General features: G+C 38.8%; 1 protein-coding gene across 1 annotated transcript in view; it reads right to left on the bottom strand.

Annotated features, from left to right (window-relative positions):
* The window catches only part of PRELP (proline and arginine rich end leucine rich repeat protein), a 79,680-nt gene extending 59,614 nt beyond the window's left edge, over positions 1-20,066 (bottom strand). Inside the window, exon 1 of the mRNA XM_066600302.1 lies at positions 19,826-20,066. The gene's annotated coding sequence lies outside the window, so the exon portion shown is untranslated. The remainder of the gene's footprint in view (positions 1-19,825) is intronic.
* Positions 20,067-22,508: the final 2,442 nt, after the last annotated feature.

The following is a 22,508-nucleotide window of genomic DNA, read 5'->3' as shown; positions in this document are numbered from 1 at the left end:
GAGGCGAGCCGCGGGAGGGGCCGACTTTTATATTAGGCGAACACCTGATCTCGCCAGCCACTCACAGCAGGGGGGTGGTATAGGGCTTAAACGTTGCAGGGGGAAGTTGTAATGCCTTCCCTGTCTTTCAATTGGCCAGAAAAGCGCGCTAACGTCTCAGGGAAGGAAGTGAAAGTAACCAGAACACCGCATGGTGTTCGTTACGAATAACGAACATCCCGAACACCCTAATATTCGCACGAATATCAAGCTCGGACGAACGCGTTCGCTCATCTCTAGTAAGGAACTTACAGGGTAGCATGAAAGACCTAACATCGGCACTTGTGGATATTGTTCTAACTATACAGAAAAGTGCTATTTAATAACTCAGCAGGATGAGAATTTATGGGACACATAACTTTGATGAGTAAATTGAATTATTTTACTTAAATACAAAATTCCTCGTCTTTCCTTAGAACTTGGATTTTTACTTACAACGTACACTGATTTTCTTTGTGTGCTGGGTCTGGATCATGAGAATATCATTCCTTGATACAAATGCATCCTAACAGTTTATTATGCTGTCTTTTAAATTTTCCATTGACATGACCATATGAGGACTTATTTTTGGCATGATGAGTTGCATTTTCAATTATACCATTTAATGTGCCATATAATGTACAGAAAATGTTACATTTTTTATAGTGGGCAGAATTTGGGAAAAAATGCAATTGTGCAATTTTATTTTTTTTGGGGGGGGGGGGGGTAAGGGGTTAGTTTTTACAGCATTCACAGTGCAGTAAAATATTTGAACTTTGTTCTGTGGGTCAGTATGATTACAGTGACACCAAATTTATATAGTTTTTCATGTTTTGTAGTTTTAAAAAGTAACTACATTTTTTTCTTTAAAAATTGCTTTCGGTTGCCATATTCTGAGACCTGTAACTTTTTTATTTTTTCATTGATTGGGCTGTGTAGGGGGTCATTTTTGCAGGGTTAGGGCTCAGTCATACAGGCGTATATACGCGCGTAAAAACCTTCATACTGCGTTCGTCAAAAAAAAAAAAAATTGCACCTACTGAAGATAGAATATATGGGTGGCAATGGACATGGTCACGCATTTTTTTTACACACGTATATACGTGCGTAAAAATGCCCGTGTGACTGAGCCCTTAGCTGTAGTTTTTAATGCTTACATTTTGGGAAACACGTGTCTTTTTTATCACTTTTTGTTCATAACATTTTTGGTAGTCAGGATAAAAAAAATTATTGTAATTCTGGCATTCCATAATTCTCTTTCTAACCTTGACCACGCAGGATAAATATTGTGATATTTTAATAGTTTGGACATTTATGCACAAAGCAATACCAAATATGTAGGCATTTTTAATTGTTTAATTTTTATGCCAAAAATTGTATGTTTTTTTTTTTTACTTAATATTTTTTAATTTTGTTTGTTAATTTTGTTTTGCTTTAAAAAAATGTATAAACCTTTTCTTATACACTTTTATTTAGTTCCTACAGGGGACTTAAACTTGTGGTTATTTGCTTACTAGTACTATATACTGCAAAACTTTGGTATTGCAGTATATAGTAATTTTTTATTATGCTGATAGGCATTTATGCATGGCAGACCTGGGAGCCTTAAGAGGCAATTGTGCTACAGGGGGTATGATGGAGCGTGGGAGGAGTGACCCCTTCTCACTGACCGTTTAGATGTACAGGCAGTTCTGATCATGGCATCTAAAGCTTTAACTGCTGAAATCAGAGCTTACCCTGATTGCGGGAGTTATCGGTGACTGTCGGCTGTCAGAAATATCTGATAGCCCTTAGGTATGGCGCAGACTCAGCTCCTGAGCCCACTCCATACATCCTTCACAACCACCCAACATAAATGTGCTATCGGTGGTCATAAAGGGTGAAAAAATACATCTCCTGGCATTCCTAATGTTTATACTGTTAGACCATGGGTGGGATTCCCGTGTTGTTGCTCTCGGCAATTGTTATGACAAAGTGCTATATTAGGAAATCACAGCAAACAACCTACACCTGTGTAAACACTGCAAATGTAATATATCGGTGGAAATGTTATTTTGCTCTCCTCCTCATAAAACCACCTTCTCACATGTAGCAAACTAGCGTTAGCGGAATCACTCCACTATGCAGCATTTACAGTTCAAGGTAAACTAATGAGACTTTACAAATATCCTTCACAGATAGCAGAGTTTTTCTGCAACAAATCCGCATCAAGTTTGAAAACCTCTGCGGTAAATACCAGTCTGATATTGTGCTCACCAACATGCGATTTCCCCATGGATGCGAGGCGTTTTTATGTAAAAAAACACCTAACATTTCGGGGAAATAGCTGAAAGCTGCAGCAAAGGATTGCGGAGTGTCTCCCATTGTTTTCATCGCATCATATCGCGTTCCCCTGGCACATGGTGTGATGATGCTGCTGGCCTCATTGAAAACAATAGGAGATGTGATGTGAGGGCACACCCAAAGGACATGTCACAATTTGTTTTCCCATGCGGGAAAACATTGCTCATGTGTATGACCCCATTCAAAAGAATGGGGTTCATATTCGTGCATCTCGCAAAGCAAAAATCTTGCATACTTTTCTCGCCCGTGTAAAGCTGACATAACTGTCCATCTGCAAAAAGGAAACATAAATTATGCAGCATATTTTCCGCAGCTCAGACATCCTGCGTAAATGTACCTTTAGGCCATTCTCACAAAACCTGCTTTTTACCGCAAATTGGTGCGGCATTTCAAACGCTGAGCTAAACGTCGTTCAACACCTGCATTGATTTCTATGGGGCTTCACAGACCAGTGCTGAAACACGGCATTAGAAGCGATTTTTGAGTGCTGTCTCCTCTATTTTCGTGCGTTTTAGCATTTTTTTAACGCACCTCATCGCCCATCACAAAGTTGGGGTGCATTAAAAAGACACTGTCAAACTCAGTAGAATGAGTTTCAAAATGCTGTACGAACTCACAGTAAAATGCTACGGATTTGTAAAGGGACATTTCCTTGACTTGTACTGTAAACACTGCAGAATTTATACATCCATTCTGCTAGTGGAAATTCTGAAACGTTACTGCGTATATGCTGGTAGCCTAAGGCCTCCTTCCCACGAACGGATTTCCGCCGCGTAATTCGCGGCGAAAATCCGCTGCGTTGCACGCAGCTATTAGGTTCTATTGAACCTAATAGCTCCATGCTCACGATGCGTAATTCCACCGCGGAATTACGCACCGCGATTTCTCCCGTCCTCACCCGCAGCATGCTCTATTTTCTGCGGGTGAGGACGGGCTGTACGCACTGACGGCTTCCATTGCAGTCAATGGAAGCCGTCCATTCACGCTATCTCCCGCTGTAACCAGCGGGAGATAGCGTGAAAAAACGCTTTCCCGCCCACCGCCGAGCGTCATATGACGCCAAATGACGCGGTCCGGCCGCGTCACGTGACACGGCCGGCCGTGCACGTGACATGGCTGGTGACGCGCGGCGGTGGGCGGTGACGAGCGGTGACGCGGCGGTGGTGGGCGGGGAAGCGATTTCACGCTATCTCCCGCAGGTAAGTATAGGGGCTCTGGGGGGCGCCGTGACGGGCTTCACTGCGTAATATTACGCTGCGGAGCCCGTCACGCTTATGGTCTCACCTTCGGTCCGTTTCACGCTGCATTCTCGTTGTGTTTTAGCATGGGTTCTTTTTGTTTTGATTGAAGTACAGCTAAATAAAGGTGTATGTCTCTACGGGCTTATGCCTTATTGGCTGTGTACGGCTGCAAGCAGGCGTGTAACTGAAGGCTCAGGGGCCCGGGTGCAAAAGTTCAGCTCGGGTCCCCTGTACCCATACCTAAATTATGCTGCCTGTTCTATTTTTGCATTTTCACATTTTTTAATGCACCTTCTCACAATGATGGGGTGCATTAAAAAGCACTGTACCATGCATTCAACCTCTCAAAATTATGGTAAAAATGCAACGTTTTCGAGCTGTGCTTTCTGAATGTATGTGTGAGGGGCCTTAGGGTGTGTTCACATTTTTGGTGTACTTTCGAACTACTATTAAGTAAAACACATTTAAAAAAAGTGTGTAAGAAATTCAAATCCAAACTACGTACACTATTAAAAACTGCATGTGTTTTTGATACATTTTTAATTATGTGTAAAGTATGCAATTATATGCAGTGAGATATATAACTTATACCAGCCAGATAGATAGATAGATAGATAGATAGATAGATAGATAGATAAATGGAGAGATAGATAAATAGATAGGGCATAAATGGAGAGATAGATAGATAGATAAATTGATAGATGACAGATAGATAGAAAGATAGATAGCACATAGAAGGAGAGATAGATATATATGGCAGAGATAGAGAGATTGATAGATAGGAGAAAGATGATATATATGATATAGATAAATTGATGATTGATTGAAGATGGAGAGATAGATAGGGCATAAATGGAGAGATAGATAGGAAAAAGGTAGAAATGAGATAGATAGATAGATAGATAGATAGATAGATAGATAGATAGGGCATAGATGGTGAGATATGAGATAGATATATAGATAAATTGATAGATGAGATGGATGGGTAGATAGATAGCATATACATTGAGAGATATATAGGGCAGAGATAGATAGATAAGAGAAAGAAGATATTTATGATATAGATAGATAGATATAAGATAGATAGATAGATAGATAGATAGATAGATATGAGATAGATTGAAGATAGATAGATAGATAGATAGAAGAAAGAAAATAGAAATGAGATAGACAGATAGATAGATAGGGCATAGATGCATAGATGGATAGATAGATAGATAGATAGATAGATAGATAGATAGATAGATAGATAGGGAATAGATGCAGAGATAGATAGGGCATAAATAGAGAGATAGATAGGAGAAAGGTAGATATGAGATAGGTAGATATATAGATAGATATGGCATAAATGGAGAGATAGGAGAAAGGTAGATATAAAATAGATAGATACATAGATAGAGCATAGATGGAGGGATAGATAAATGATAGATAGGAGAAAGAAGATAGATATGAGATAGATAGATAGATAGATAGATAGATAGATAGGACATAGATGGAGAGATAGCGCATAGATGGAGAGATAGATTGAAAGGGCATAAATGGAGAGATAGATAGGAGAAAGGTAGATATGAGATAGATAGGACATAAATGGAGAGATAGATAGATAGATAGATAGATAGATAGATAGATAGATAGATAGATAGATAGGGGCATAGATGGAGAGATATGAGATAGATAGATAGATAGATAGATAAATTGATAGATAAATTGATAGATGAGATGGATAGATAGATAGATAGATAGATAGATAGATAGATAGATAGATAGATAGATAGGTGGATAGATAGATAGCACAGAGATATATAGGGCAGAGATAGATAGATAAGAGAAAGAAGATATAGACAGATAGATAAATAGATATGAAATAGATAGATAGATATGAGATACATTGAAGATAGATAGATAGAAAAAAGAATATAGATATGAGATAGATAGATAGATAGATAGATAGATAGAAAAAAGAATATAGATATGAGATAGATAGATAGAAGAAAGAATATGGATATGAGATAGATAGATAGATAGATCATAAATGGAGAGATAGATAGGAGAAAGGTAGATATGAGATAGATAGGGCATAAATGGAGAGATAGATAGGAGAAAGGTTGATATGAGATAGATAGGGCATAAATGGAGAGATAGATAGATAGATAAATAGGACATAGATGGAGAGATAGATAGAAAGGAGAAAGAAGATAGACATGAGACAGATTGAAGATAGATAGATAGAAGAAGATAGATATGAGATACATAGATAGATGAGCTATAGATAGATTGAAGATAGATAGTTAGATAGATGATATCGATTGAAAAGAGATAGATGAGAGATACATAAATAGATATGAGATACATAGATAGATGAGAGGTACATAGATAGATGGATAGATGAGAGATAGAAAGATAGATATATATGAGATAGATTGAAGAGAGATAAAAAGAAGAGATTTAGATGGATAGATAGATGAGAGATAGGAGAAAGAAGATAGCTATGAGATAGATAGATAGATAAATAGATGAGAGATACACAGATAGATATGAGATAGATAGATAAATAGATGGATAGACATATAGATGATAGATAGACAGACAGACAGCAGGGCATGCAGATGCGGCCGCCATACAGCAGGAAGCAGGAGCAGCAGGATTAAAAGTCATCATTGATGAAATTATCATCTCGCTCTGCTCTGGCTTTCTCTTAGGCTGGTCTCACTGCTGGCTGCGTGATTGGTGTGGTGCGACTGATAATGTGACCAGCCGTTAATGCACTGAATGTGCATTTGTATATGGCAGAGGGTGGCCTCTGGGCCCTCTCAGCTTAGGTGCATGGTCGCCATTGTGACCCCGGCGACCCCTGGCGGTACGCATGTGGCTGCGAGTGCACTGCACATGGCCACGTATCACATGCACACGGACATACTTAGCGTGACTTTTCTTTCTTTTAAACTCCCCGCTCTGTTTCTGAGCTAGGATGTATATGAAAACCCTGCCCATATACCATGTATTGCCTATGGACAAAATGTCATAAGCTGCCTATACTAAAGTATAGGACTGATGCTGCTACTCAGAGAAATAGGGCATGCTGCGATTTATTTCCCGCGTGTATCTACATGCAGTATTTACACACACATGTGCATGGATAAATGAAAGTCCATTGACTTTTATTGACTGTATTCACCGCGTATCACACGGCCGAACATCGCATGCGTAATACGCACTGAAAAAGCGGTCGGGGAGATGAGCCCTAAATGGGAGTTCATCACCCAGCCCTAGATGTCCAATATAATCAACTAGCTGATATACCCGGCTTCGCCCGAGTTAATTTGGTACTGGTGTTTATCTGGTGTTCACACGGAAAATCTTATGACGGCGTGGTTACTTTAGAGATACCGAGGAAAAACATATGTTCACCATTTTGCATAGTTCTCTTCGTTACCCAGGAAACACCACGGGAGGTAACAATGCGACGTTTCCTTTATATAAAATGACATCAGCAAGTGAGAGAATTAGATTCCATACGTAAAATTTGGACGATAATTCTTTTGCACTCAGAATTGAATAATCGAGTTGGGACCCATTAACTTTTCCTATTTATGACATATTCAATGCTTATGGCAAACTTCATGTTTCTATGACATTGGGAAGTGAGAGATTTAGATTATGTACGTAAAATTTTGACGCTAATTCTTTTGCGCTAGAATTAAATACTCGAGTTGGGATTCATTACCTTTTCCTATTTATGACATAATCAATGCTTATGACAAATTTCATGTTTCTACGACAACGGGAAGTGAGAGAATTAGATTCCGTACGTAAAATTTGGACGCTAATTCTTTTGCGCTAAAAATTGAATAATGGAGTTGGGACCCATTAACTTTTTATATTTATGACACAATCAATGCCTGTGCCAAATTTCAAGTTTCTATTACACCAAGAAGTGAGAGAATTATATTTCGTACGTAAAATGTGGACGCTAATTCTTTTGCGCTTAGAATTGAATAATCGAGTTGGGACCCATTAACTTTTCCAATATATGACACAATCAATGCTCGTGCCAAATTTCACGTTTCTATGACACCTGAAAGTGAGAGCATTAGATTCCGTACGTAAAATTTGGACGCTAATTCCTTTGCATTTAGAATTGAATAATCGAGTTGGGACCCATTAACTTTTCCTATTTATGACATAATCAATGCTCATGCCAAATTTCATGTTTCTACGACATCGGGAAGTGAGAGAATTAGATCCCGTACGTAAAATTTGGACGCTAATTATTTTGCGCTAGAATTTAATAATTGAGTTGGGACTAGAGATGAGCGAACGTGCTCGGCCACGCCCCTTTTTCGCCCGAATACCGCAATTTTCGAGTACTTCCGTACTCGGGCGAAAAAATTCGGGGGGCGCCGTGGGTTAGTGGGGGGTTGCAGCGGGGAGTGGGAGGGGAGAGGGAGAGAGAGAGGGCTCCCCCTGTTCCCCGCTGCTACCCCCCACTCACCCACGGCGCCCCCCGCCCCCCGGCGACCCCGAGTACTTTTCACTCGAGTACTGAAGTACTCGAAAATGGCGTTACTAGATCGAGTAATTACTCGAAACGAGTACGTTCGCTCATCTCTAGTTGGGACCCACTAGCTTTTCCGATTTATGACATTATCAATGCTCGTGCCAAATTTCCCGTTTCTATGACACCGGAAAGTGAGAAAATTACATTCCGTACGTAAAATTTGGACTCTAATTCTTTTGCACGTAGAATTGAATAATCGAGTTGGGACCCATTAGCTTTTCCTATTCGTGACATAATCAATGCTCGTGCCAAATTTCAGGTTTCTATGACACCGGAAAGTGAGAAAATTACATTCCGTACGTAAAATTTGGACGCTAATTCTTTTGCACATAGAATTGAATAATTGAGTTGGGACCCATTAGCTTTTTCTGTTTATGACATAATCAATGCTTGTGTCAAATTTCACGTTTCTATGACACCAGAAAGTAAGAAAAATACATTCCGCACGTAAAATTTGGACGCTAATTTTTTTGCGCATAGAATTCAATAATTGAGTTGGGACCCATTAGCTTTTCCTATTCATGACATAATCAATGCTCATGCCAAATTTCCCGTTTCTATGACACCGGAAAGTGAGAAAATTACAATCCGTACGTAAAATTTGGACGCTAATTCTTTTGCGCATAGAATTGAATAATCGAGTTGGGACCCATTAGCTTTTCCTATTCATGACATAATCAATGTTCGTGCCAAATTTCACGTTTCTATGACACCGGAAAGTGAGAAAATTACATTCCGTACGTAAAATTTGGACACTAATTCTTTTGCGCATAGAATTGAATAATCAAGTTGGCAACCATTAACTTCCCATTTATGACATATTCAATGCGCGTGCCAAATTTTACGTTTCTATAACATTGGGAAGTGAGAGATTTAGATTATGCACGTAAACTTTCGACGCCAATTCTTTTGCGCTAGAATTGAATAATTGAGTTGGGACCCAATTACTTTTCCTATTTTGGAGATAATCTATGCTTGTGCCAAATTTCATGTTTCTACGACATCGGGAAGTTGGAGAAATTTTGGCGAGTCAGTCAGTGAGTGAGTCAGTCAGTGAGTCAGTGAGGGCTTTCGTCTTTATATATATATATAGACTAGCTGATATACCCGGCTTCACCCGAGTTAATTTGGTACTGGTGTTTATCTGGTGTTCACACGGAAAATCTTATGAAGTCGTGGTTACTTTAGAGATACTGATGAAAAACATATGTTCACCATTTTGCATAGTTCTCTGCGTTACCCAGGAAACACCACGTGGAGGCAACCATGCTACGTTTCCTTTATATAAAATGACATCAGGAAGTGAAAGAATTAGATTACGTACATAAAATTTGGACACTAATTCTTTTGCGCTTAGAATTGAATAATCGAGTTGGGACCCATTAACTTTTCATATTTATAACACAATCAATGCTTGTGCCAAATTTCATGTTTCTATGACATTGGGAAGTGAGAGATTTAGATTATGTACGTAAAATTTGAACGCTAATTCTTTTGCACATAGAATTGAATAATGGAGTTGGGACCCATTAGCTTTTCCTATTTATGACATAATCAATGCTCGTGCCAAATTTCCCATTTTTATGACACCGGAAAGTGAGAAAATTACATTCCGCGCATAAAATTTGGACACTAATTCTTTTACGCATAGAATTGAATAATGGAGTTGGGACCCATTAGCTTTTCCTATTTATGACATAATCAATGCTCGTGCCAAATTTCCCGTTTCTATGACACCGGAAAGTGAGAAAATTAGATTCCGCACGTAAAATTTGGACGCTAATTCTTTTGCGCATAGAATTGAATAATGGAGTCTGGACTCATTAGCTTTTCCTATTTATGACATAATCAATGCTTGTGCCAAATTACCCGTTTCTATGACACCGGAAAGTGAGAAAATTACATTCCACACGTAAAATTTGGACGCTAATTCTTTTGCGCATATAATTGAATAATCGAGTTGGGACCCATTAGCATTTCCTATTTATGACATAATCAATGCTCGTGCCAAATTTCCCATTTCTATGACACCGGAAAGTGAAAAAATTACATTCCGCATGTAAAATTTTGACGCCAATTCTTTTGCGCTAGAATTGAATAATCGAATGGGGACCTATGGACATTTCTTATTTATGACATAATCAATGCTCGTGCCAAATTTCCCGTTTCTATGACACCGGAAAGTGAGAAAATTACATTCCGTACGTAAAATTTGGACGCTAATTCTTTTGCACGTAGAATTGAATAATCGAGTTGGGACCCATTAGCTTTTCCTATTCGTGACATAATCAATGCTCGTGCCAAATTTCAGGTTTCTATGACACCGGAAAGTGAGAAAATTACATTCCTTACGTAAAATTTGGACGCTAATTCTTTTGCACATAAAATTGAATAATTGAGTTGGGACCCATTAGCTTTTTCTGTTTATGACATAATCAATGCTTGTGTCAAATTTCACGTTTCTATGACACCAGAAAGTAAGAAAAATACATTCCGCACGTAAAATTTGGACGCTAATTTTTTTGCGCATAGAATTCAATAATTGAGTTGGGACCCATTAGCTTTTCCTATTCATGACATAATCAATGCTCATGCCAAATTTCCCGTTTCTATGACACCGGAAAGTGAGAAAATTACAATCCGTACGTAAAATTTGGACGCTAATTCTTTTGCGCATAGAATTGAATAATCGAGTTGGGACCCATTAGCTTTTCCTATTTATGACATAATCAATGTTCGTGCCAAATTTCACGTTTCTATGACACCGGAAAGTGAGAAAATTACATTCCGTACGTAAAATTTGGACACTAATTCTTTTGCGCATAGAATTGAATAATCGAGTTGGCAACCATTAACTTCCCATTTATGACATATTCAATGCGCGTGCCAAATTTTACGTTTCTATAACATTGGGAAGTGAGAGATTTAGATTATGCACGTAAACTTTCGACGCCAATTCTTTTGCGCTAGAATTGAATAATTGAGTTGGGACCCAATTACTTTTCCTATTTTGGAGATAATCTATGCTTGTGCCAAATTTCATGTTTCTACGACATCGGGAAGTTGGAGAAATTTTGGCGAGTCAGTCAGTGAGTGAGTCAGTCAGTGAGTCAGTGAGGGCTTTCGTCTTTATATATATATATATAGACTAGCTGATATACCCGGCTTCACCCGAGTTAATTTGGTACTGGTGTTTATCTGGTGTTCACACGGAAAATCTTATGAAGTCGTGGTTACTTTAGAGATACTGATGAAAAACATATGTTCACCATTTTGCATAGTTCTCTGCGTTACCCAGGAAACACCACGTGGAGGCAACCATGCTACGTTTCCTTTATATAAAATGACATCAGGAAGTGAAAGAATTAGATTACGTACATAAAATTTGGACACTAATTCTTTTGCGCTTAGAATTGAATAATCGAGTTGGGACCCATTAACTTTTCATATTTATAACACAATCAATGCTTGTGCCAAATTTCATGTTTCTATGACATTGGGAAGTGAGAGATTTAGATTATGTACGTAAAATTTGAACGCTAATTCTTTTGCACATAGAATTGAATAATGGAGTTGGGACCCATTAGCTTTTCCTATTTATGACATAATCAATGCTCGTGCCAAATTTCCCATTTTTATGACACCGGAAAGTGAGAAAATTACATTCCGCGCGTAAAATTTGGACACTAATTCTTTTGCGCATAGAATTGAATAATGGAGTTGGGACCCATTAGCTTTTCCTATTTATGACATAATCAATGCTCGTGCCAAATTACCCGTTTCTATGACACCGGAAAGTGAGAAAATTAGATTCCGCACGTAAAATTTGGACGCTAATTCTTTTGCGCATAGAATTGAATAATGGAGTCTGGACCCATTAGCTTTTCCTATTTATGACATAATCAATGCTTGTGCCAAATTACCCGTTTCTATGACACCGGAAAGTGAGAAAATTACATTCCACACGTAAAATTTGGACGCTAATTCTTTTGCGCATATAATTGAATAATCGAGTTGGGACCCATTAGCATTTCCTATTTATGACATAATCAATGCTCGTGCCAAATTTCCCATTTCTATGACACCGGAAAGTGAAAAAATTACATTCCGCATGTAAAATTTTGACGCCAATTCTTTTGCGCTAGAATTAAATAATCGAATGGGGACCTATGGACATTTCTTATTTATGACATAATCAATGCTCGTGCCAAATTTCCCGTTTCTATGACACCGGAAAGTGAGAAAATTACATTCCGTACGTAAAATTTGGACGCTAATTCTTTTGCACGTAGAATTGAATAATCGAGTTGGGACCCATTAGCTTTTCCTATTCGTGACATAATCAATGCTCGTGCCAAATTTCAGGTTTCTATGACACCGGAAAGTGAGAAAATTACATTCCGTACGTAAAATTTGGACGCTAATTCTTTTGCACATAGAATTGAATAATTGAGTTGGGACCCATTAGCTTTTTCTGTTTATGACATAATCAATGCTTGTGTCAAATTTCACGTTTCTATGACACCAGAAAGTAAGAAAAATACATTCCGCACGTAAAATTTGGACGCTAATTTTTTTGCGCATAGAATTCAATAATTGAGTTGGGACCCATTAGCTTTTCCTATTCATGACATAATCAATGCTCATGCCAAATTTCCCGTTTCTATGACACCGGAAAGTGAGAAAATTACAATCCGTACGTAAAATTTGGACGCTAATTCTTTTGCGCATAGAATTGAATAATCGAGTTGGGACCCATTAGCTTTTCCTATTCATGACATAATCAATGTTCGTGCCAAATTTCACGTTTCTATGACACCGGAAAGTGAGAAAATTACATTCCGTACGTAAAATTTGGACACTAATTCTTTTGCGCATAGAATTGAATAATCGAGTTGGCAACCATTAACTTCCTATTTATGACATATTCAATGCGCGGGCCAAATTTTACGTTTCTATAACATTGGGAAGTGAGAGATTTAGATTATGCACGTAAACTTTCGACGCCAATTCTTTTGCGCTAGAATTGAATAATTGAGTTGGGACCCAATTACTTTTCCTATTTTGGAGATAATCTATGCTTGTGCCAAATTTCATGTTTCTATGACATCGGGAAGTTGGAGAACTTTTGGCGAGTCAGTCAGTGAGTGAGTCAGTCAGTGAGTCAGTGAGGACTTTCGTCTTTATATATATATATAAACTAGCTGATATACCCAGCTTCGCCCGAGTTAATTTGGTACTGGTGTTTATCTGGTGTTCACACGGAAAATCTTATGAAGTCGTGGTTACTTTAGAGATACTGATGAAAAACATATGTTCACCATTTTGCATAGTTCTCTGCGTTACCCAGGAAACACCACGTGGAGGCAACCATGCTACGTTTCCTTTATATAAAATGACATCAGGAAGTGAGAGAATTAGATTACGTACATAAAATTTGGACACTAATTCTTTTGCGCTTAGAATTGAATAATCGAGTTGGGACCCATTAACTTTTCATATTTATGACACAATCAATGCTTGTGCCAAATTTCATGTTTCTATGACATTGGGAAGTGAGAGATTTAGATTATGTACGTAAAATTTGAACGCTAATTCTTTTGCACATAGAATTGAATAATGGAGTTGGGACCCATTAGCTTTTCCTATTTATGACATAATCAATGCTCGTGCCAAATTTCCCGTTTCTATGACACCGGAAAGTGAGAAAATTAGATTCCGCACGTAAAATTTGGACGCTAATTCTTTTGCGCATAGAATTGAATAATGGAGTCTGGACCCATTAGCTTTTCCTATTTATGACATAATCAATGCTTGTGCCAAATTACCCGTTTCTATGACACCGGAAAGTGAGAAAATTACATTCCACACGTAAAATTTGGACGCTAATTCTTTTGCGCATATAATTGAATAATCGAGTTGGGACCCATTAGCATTTCCTATTTATGACATAATCAATGCTCGTGCCAAATTTCCCATTTCTATGACACCGGAAAGTGAAAAAATTACATTCCGCATGTAAAATTTTGACGCCAATTCTTTTGCGCTAGAATTGAATAATCGAATGGGGACCTATGGACATTTCTTATTTATGACATAATCAATGCTCGTGCCAAATTTCACGTTTCTATGACACCGGAAAGTGAGAAAATTAGATTCCGTACGTAAAATTTGGATGCTAATTCTATTGCGCATAGAATTGAATAATAGAGTTGGGACCCATTAACTTTTCCTATTTATGACATAATCAATGCTCCTGCCCAATTTCGAGTTTCTATGACACCGGGAAGTGAGAGAATTAGATTCCGTACGTAAAATTTGGACACTAATTCTTTTGCGCATAGAATTGAATAATCAAGTTGGGACCTATTAACTTTTCCTATTTATGACATATTCAATGCGCGTGCCAAATTTTAAGTTTCTATGACATTGGGAAGTGAGAGATTTAGATTATGTACGTTAAATTTCGACGCCAATTCTTTTGCGCTAGAATTGAATAATCGAGTTGGGACCCAATTACTTTTCCTATTTTGGAGATAATCTATGCTTGTGCCAAAATTCATGTTTCTACGACATCGGTAAGTTGGAGAACTTTTGGCGAGTCAGTCAGTGAGTCAGTCAGTGAGGGCTTTCGTCTTTATAGACAAGAAGAAAATGTTCATGAAGTATTAAAAAGAAGACGATCTCTCATAGCAGATCTGTTTAAAGGAGGGCTAAATAAAAAAACGTCCTTTGCAGAAGAACTGCAGAATCAGCATGCATCCGATCGCCATGAAACTTTGGGAAGTTGTTGAGTACACTCCTGGGAAGATTATAGGCATAGTAAAACTATCCTACGATAAATGGCGCGCGTGCGAGCGTCGTCGACGGTTATGCCCCCCCACGTAGATCGCTTGATTTCCACCACTGCCACTAATTCTCTCACTTCTCGATGTCGTAGAAACATGAAATTTGGCACGAGCATTGACTATGTCATAAATAGGAAAAGTTAATGGGGCCCAACTCGATTATTCAATTCTATGCGCCAAAGAATTAGCGTCAAAATTTTACGTACGGAATCTAATTTCCTCGCTTCCCAATGTCATAGAAACTTGAAATTTGGCATGAGCATTGATAATGTCATAAATAGGAAAAGTTCAAGGGTCCCAACTCGATTATTCAATTCTATGCGCAAAAGAATTAGCGTCCAAATTTTACGTACGGAATCTAATTTTCACACTTCCCAATGTCATAGAAACTTGAAATTTGGCACGAGCATTGATTATGTCATAAATAGGAAAAGCTAATGGGTCCCAACCCAATTATTCAATTCTAAGAGCCAAAGAATTACCGTCTAAATTTTACGTACGGAATCTAATTCTCTCACTTCCCAATGTCATAGAAACTTGAAATTTGGCACGAGCATTGATTATGTCATAATTAGGAAAAGATAATGGTTCCCAACTCGATTATTCGATTCTATGCGCAAAAGAATTAGCGTCCAAATTTTACGTACGGAATCTAATTTTCTCACTTCCCAATGTCATAGAAACTTGAAATTTGTCATGAGCATTGATTATGTCATAATTAGGAAAAGATAATGGGTCCCAACTCGATTATTCGATTCTAAGCGCCAAAGAATTAGCGTCCAAATTTTACGTACAGAATCTAATTTTCACACTTCCCAATGTCATAGAAACTTGAAATTTGGCACGAGCATGGATTATGTCATAAATAGGAAAAGCTAATGGGTCCCAACTCGATTATTTAATTCTAAGTGCCAAAGAATTAGCGTCCAAATTTTACGTACGGAATCTAATTTTCTCACTTCTCAATGTAATTTGGCACGAGCATTGATTATATCATAAATAGGAAAAGGTAATGAGTCCCAACCCAATTATTTAATTCTAAGCGCCAAAGAATTAGCATCCAAATTTTACATACGGAATCTAATTTTCTCACTTCCCAATGTCATAGAAACTTTAAATTTGGCACGAACATTGATTATGTCATAAATAGGAAAAGTTCAAGAGTCCCAACTCCATTATTCAATTCTAAGCGCCAAAGAATTAGCGTCCACATTTTACATACGGAATCTAATTCTCTCACTTCCTGATGTCATCTATATATATATAAAAATGAATGTATGTCTGTCTGTCTGTCCTTTATGCATTACTACACTAGATATATAAAAACGAATGTATGTATGTGTGTCTGTCTTAGCAGCAACGTGCGACGGCTAAGCTAGTCTATATATATATAAAATTGAATGTATGCGTGTCTGTCTGTCTGTTTGTCCTTTATGCCCTACTACACCATTCATCCGATCGCCATGAAACTTTGGGAAGTTGTTGAGTACACTCCTGGGAAGATTATAGGCATAGTACAACTATCCTATGATAAATGGCGCACGTGCAAGCGTCGTTGACAGTTACGCCCCCCCCATGTAGATTGTTCGATTTCCATCATTGCCACTAATTCTCTCACTTCCCAATGTCAAAGAAACTTGAAATTTGGCACGAGCATTGATTATGTCATAAATAGGAAAAGCTAACGGGTCCCAACTCGATTATTCAATTCTAAGCGCCAAAGAATTAGTGTCCAAATTTTACGTACGGAATCTAATTCTCTTTCTTCCTGATGTCATCTATATATATAAAAATTAATGTCTGTCTGTCCTTTATGCATTAGTACATCCAATCGCCATGAAACTTTGGGAAGTTGTTGAGTACACTCCTGGGAAGATTACTGACATAGTACATCTATCCTACGATAGGTGGCGCACGTGCGAGCATCGTCGACAGATATGCCCCCCCAGACAAAGATCATTTGATTTCCATTACAAGCACGAAAGCAAAAGGCATTACGAGCGACGGGATGCGTGTTCAACTACAAAATGATGCATCCGCTGAACGTTTCGCAAGACAATTGCTGGATATTGAGAATGCTGAGGTAAAATGAAAGCTGTGCTGTGATTGGTTGCTATTTCTTATACTGCTGAGGTAACATGAAAGCTGTGCTGTGATTGGTTGCTATATATTATACTGCTGAGGCAACATGAAAGCTGTGCTGTGATTGATTGCTACTTCTTATACTACTGAGGTTACGTACAGAATGTAATTTTCTCACATAGAAATTTGAAATTTGGCACTGGCATTGAATATGTCATAAATAGAAAACGCTAATGGGTCCCAACTCGATTATTCAATTCTATGCGCCAAAGAATTAGCGTCCAAATTTTACGTACGGAATGTAATTTTCTCACATAGAAACTTGAAATTTGGCACGGGCATTGAATATGTCATAAATAGGAAAAGCTAATGGGTCCCAACTCGAGTATTCAATTCTATGTGCAAAGGAATTAGCGTCCAAATTTTACGTACGGAATGTCATTTTCTCACATGGAAACTTGAAATTTGGCACGGGCATTGATTATGCCATAAATAGGAAAAGTTAATGGGTCCCAAGTCGATTATTCAATTCTAAGCGCAAAACAATTAGCGTCCAAATTTTACGTACGGAATCTAATTCTCTCACTTCCTGATATATATAAATGAATGTATGTCTGTCTGTCTGTCCTTTATGCATTACTACACCATTCATTCAATTGCCATGAGACTTTGGGAAGTTGTTGAGTACACTCCTGGGAAGGTTACTGGCATAGTACAACTATCCTACCATAGGTGCCGCGCGTACGAGCATCGCTGACAGTTATGCCCCCCAGACAAAGATCGTTTGATTTCCATCTCAAGCACGAAAGCAAAAGGCATTACGAGCAACGGGATGAGTGTTCAACTACAAAATGATGCATCCGCCGAACGTTTCGCAAGACAATTGCTGGATATTGAGAATGCTGAGGTAAAATGAAAGCTGTGCTGTGATTGGTTGCTATTTCTTATACTGCTGAGGTAACATGAAAGCTGTGCTGTGATTGGTGGCTACTTCTTATACTACTGAGGTTGCATGAAAGCTGTGCTGCGATTCGTTGTTATATATTATACCACTGAGGTAACATGAAAGCTGCGCTGTGATTGGTTGCTATATATAATACCGCAGAGGTAACATGAAAGCTGCGCTGTGATTGGTTGCTATTTTTTATATTGCTGAGGCAGAATAAAAGTTGCGCTGTGATTGGTTGTTATATTTTATACTGCTAAGGTAACATGAAAGCTGCGCTGTGATTGGTTGTTATATATTATACCACTGAGGTAACATGAAAGCTGCGCTGTGATTGGTTGTTATCTAGATATATAAAAACGAATGAATGTATGTCTGTCTGTCTTCGCAGCAACGCGTGACGGGTCAGCTAGTATATTATAAAGCTGAGGTAACATGTGAGCTGCGCTGCGATTGGTTGTTATTTATTATACTACTGAGGTAACATGAAAGCTGCACTGTCATAGGTTGTTATCTAGATATATAAAAACGAATGTATGTACGTATGTCCGTCTTCGCAGCAACGCGCGACGGGTAAGCTAGTATTGTATATAATTAAGGGTAAACCACTGTGCTCATTTATCACTATATTAGTAGAACTGTTAACAGATTTTCTACTAGAGATCACTTCTATGATGTGCAGATTTAATGCATACAGTACATTTTGGCAGCACAAGGGGAACATCTTGTATGGAATAGAATGCATTTATTAGGAATTGCTTTGCACTTATACAATTTATTAGTGTCATTTTAAAGGGGTAGTCTGAGGAGAAAAAATGTAAATTGAAATTTGCTCACCGCTGTATAAATACATACAGCCAGTAAGCGTCACATATCCCGGTGATGGGATGTCATAGCTGGAGTATTAGGAAGAATGCAGGAGGGGACTGGGAGTAGCCGGGAATCTGGTGAGGTGAGTTTGACTTTTTAATATAATGCTGAGCAGATTTCAACTTATGCTCTTTTCTACCCAGGATACCCCTCTAACATTGTCTTTAAATTTACTAAGAGTTTCTAAGTAAATTTTCAAAGTACAACTAGTTGCTTTACTCTTTTGTTTCTGGAAGATCTAGGTAACAACCAATGAGACCCCATTACAGATCTCTGCTTTCCTATGATCCTGACTGGTAATGCAGAGGAGTAATGGATACAAAACTTACCATCTATCCCCAGGAAAGTTATTGTGGTGAACAAGCAGCTCCCCCAGATATGACAAGTCCAAAGCAAGGGTTTAGACAGAAGAGGATCTGTAGTTTGAGCCGATGTCTATCAGGATATGCTTTTTCATAACACGAAGCATAGATAATACATTCCTTAAAGTTTGTATATGTACTTGATTAAACACTAAGCTAAATATTCATATGGCTTCCTGTTAATATCCTGTTGTTTCAGGCAGGATTTAGGGGATATTTAGTACAGATCTGTCCTTGTACGCTGCTGTTGAGTGTCAGAGTGGACTGTTACACTTCTATAAGGATGCTGATCCAGCAGGAGCACCTTGTGCAGCACCCTGAAAGTGCACCAAGGATTTCCCTGTACAGAGTTTACTAACAGTTGTTACACTTTTAGCTACAGCTTCCACCAGCCAAGAATGGCTGGAAGAAAGACGCTTGGGGCAAACACACAGCTTGTGGAACATAAAACATAAGAACACTGCTGGCTGCTCTCACTGCAGATCCTCTGGACCCAAAACATGCACAGCTATTCATGGCACAACTCGCTTCTAAAGCCCAAATCACAAACCTCTTACCTGGGAGAGCCGTCACGGCTGCTTGTGGTTGCAGAAAGGTGGCTTTATTCCCAAAGAAATATTTGTATGTCCCTTTCGCTCCTTCAGTTTCTCTTTTATCTCTCCTCCCTCCTTTTCTTCTCAGCCTTTCTTTTGAGTCCCTGCGAGTGAATCTTTGAGTTTTCTGGGATACAGGGAAGAAGGGTGGGGAAGAGAGATGTACAGAGTAAAAGGGGAAAAGGAGAGAGGAGGGTAAAGGAGGGGATAATGACTGAATCAAATACGGTGGGGGGAGGACAATGAAGTCTTTATTTGGCAGCTAGAACGTGTTGGATTTCCTCACTAGCATCTCCTCCTATGCACACCTTCCATTTGGTAATGTTCTGCTCTCATTCTAAACAGGAAGAGACACAAACAAGTCTATGAAACATTTACACGCATCCAGCAGGGTAAAGTGCATGTAAAAATGTTGTTTGCAGGATTGGTGGAAATGTTTTACAACATTCTGCACAGGAATTACTTTAGAAGCTTCTTGGCACAAATGGAAACTCTGTAATAGGGTCTTCACCGAATACTAATAAATAGTGGGGGGGGGGGGGGCTGAGCTTCGGGGTGTGAGGGAAGCAGAGGAGAAGTCTTGGCAACAGGTTTAAGGAGAAGGCAAGAAAGGAAATGCAGAGGTCTAGTGAGGATCAGTTGGGGAGATGTAGAAAGGAGACGGGTTATGGAAAACCTTGTATGCCATTGATAATTTTTGGAATGTTGCAATGTATAATACTGATGTCTTCTTATGAGGAATCTTTGAGCCTTGCTCACAATTCTCATGCATGTCATATTATGTTATCTAGGTACTGGGGTTGAGAACTCAACAATTACTGTAAACACATAGCACACTTTGGTGCACATTGATCAGTACATAAGTACAGTATTTATCCTTCACTTTAAGGCACTTAATACAATAGTGCTTAATAGCTTCTTTACACATCTCTCTTGTACACATATTTGACGTCTCTATGGGATATTACATGGAAAGAAAGATTTGGTGCATCTTTTGACACTTTTGTTTAACTTTATACAATCTATTGGTTAGTTCACTTAGAAAGAAAATTTGGGCACCTGGAGTCACATTCAAGCCCTGCTGCTTTCTGATCAGCCACATCTCTTGTCATGCGAGGTGCATATAAGAAATGTGATGCAAGGCACATAGGACCGTTTTTGGCACATAATGAGCCCTGATTAGCTTAGAGCAGTGAAGTAAAAGTTTCTCATGGAGCCCCAAAGCTGAACAGAGGGTGTGGTCAAGGGAGGTGTCGTTTACAAAAAAAACAGGGACATTTAAAAAAAAATATTAAAAAAAAGGGGAATTTGCTGGAGTACTGGATGGGCTATTGATATATATTTTATTTAAAATTAACATGCTGCGGAATTAAATTTCATATATGTCAATATCCGCATGGGTTTTGTGCAAATTTTTTCCACAGCAAGGAGATAATATTTTGAAAATCTCATCTACTTTGCTGCTACAGCTACTGTTAATTCCACAGCAAATCTGTCCCATGTAGTATTAGTGACCCCCTATAATAGTCGCCCCAGTAGTAATAGCATTCCCTTTATTGGTGGCCCCAGTAGTAGTAGTGTTTCCTATATTGGCCCTGTGTAGTAATAGTGACCCCCATAGTGGCCTCAGTAGTAATGGTGACCCCCAACAGTAGCTGCAGTAGTAATAGTGTCTCCTATATTGGCCCCAGTAGTAATAGCGACCCCACAGTGGCCCCAGTAGTAATAGCGACCCCACAGTGGCCCGAGTAGTAACAGTAACTCCCACAGTAGCCCCAGTAGTAATATTAACCCCTCAGTAATATTAGCCCCAACCCATATACTTACCTCCCCCTTGCAGTCAGCGGATCGCTTCCTCTGCTCAGCATTGATCCCAGTGCACAATGACGTCAGTGTGTGAGCCTGGAACATTTCTTCCCTTGTCCACACCAGCCAGTAATCATAACAGTGGTGTGTGGCTGAAGGCCGTAGATTCGCCATGGAGCCCCTAGTTGTCGCTCACGGAACCCAGTTTGGGAACCGCTGGCTTAAATAGTAGGTTATAGGGATATAGTGCAGTTTTTACTGCTTGAAGTCCCTACACTGTCCTGGAGATTTAGTAGGTGAAGTTATATCTACTTTATATTTCAATTTTTTTCCATTACACTTTACATTTTTTACATGTTGTTCTTCATCAACATTTCCATTCCTCCTTACACCCTTCTTTGCTCTTCTTCTGTACATATATATTCAGGTTTGCACAACAGTAGACTGTCTGTCTTCTATATGTTTTTTTGGTCCGCAAAACACATATATCTTTGTGCAGCAGATGGCAAAATGCACTAATGTGAATCCCATCATCCCCTGCAAGTAGCTAGCCAGCATAAATAAAGTAAAAGGAATAAGAGGCGTACAATATAGGATTCTGATGTTACATGCGTCATAATTAAATAGTATGGCCATCTGTGAATAATATTGATTCTGAATGACAGCTCCACTTCGAGGAGTTCCCCAGCATCTTCGGTGTCTGCGCAGAAATGGTTTTGTTGCTTTGCATTTTGAGCCATATTTGTAAAATGTTTCCAGTGTTCAAAGGCAAATATTATGTTCAAAGAACGACAAAGCGCAGGACACAGGATGCTAACAGAATAACTGCAGAAACAGGGGC

This window comes from Eleutherodactylus coqui, chromosome 4, assembly GCF_035609145.1.
Source record: "Eleutherodactylus coqui strain aEleCoq1 chromosome 4, aEleCoq1.hap1, whole genome shotgun sequence".
NCBI lineage: Eukaryota > Metazoa > Chordata > Amphibia > Anura > Eleutherodactylidae > Eleutherodactylus > Eleutherodactylus coqui.
The sequence above is the reverse complement of the archived record's forward strand: the minus strand, read 5'-3'. Positions and strand labels throughout refer to the sequence as shown.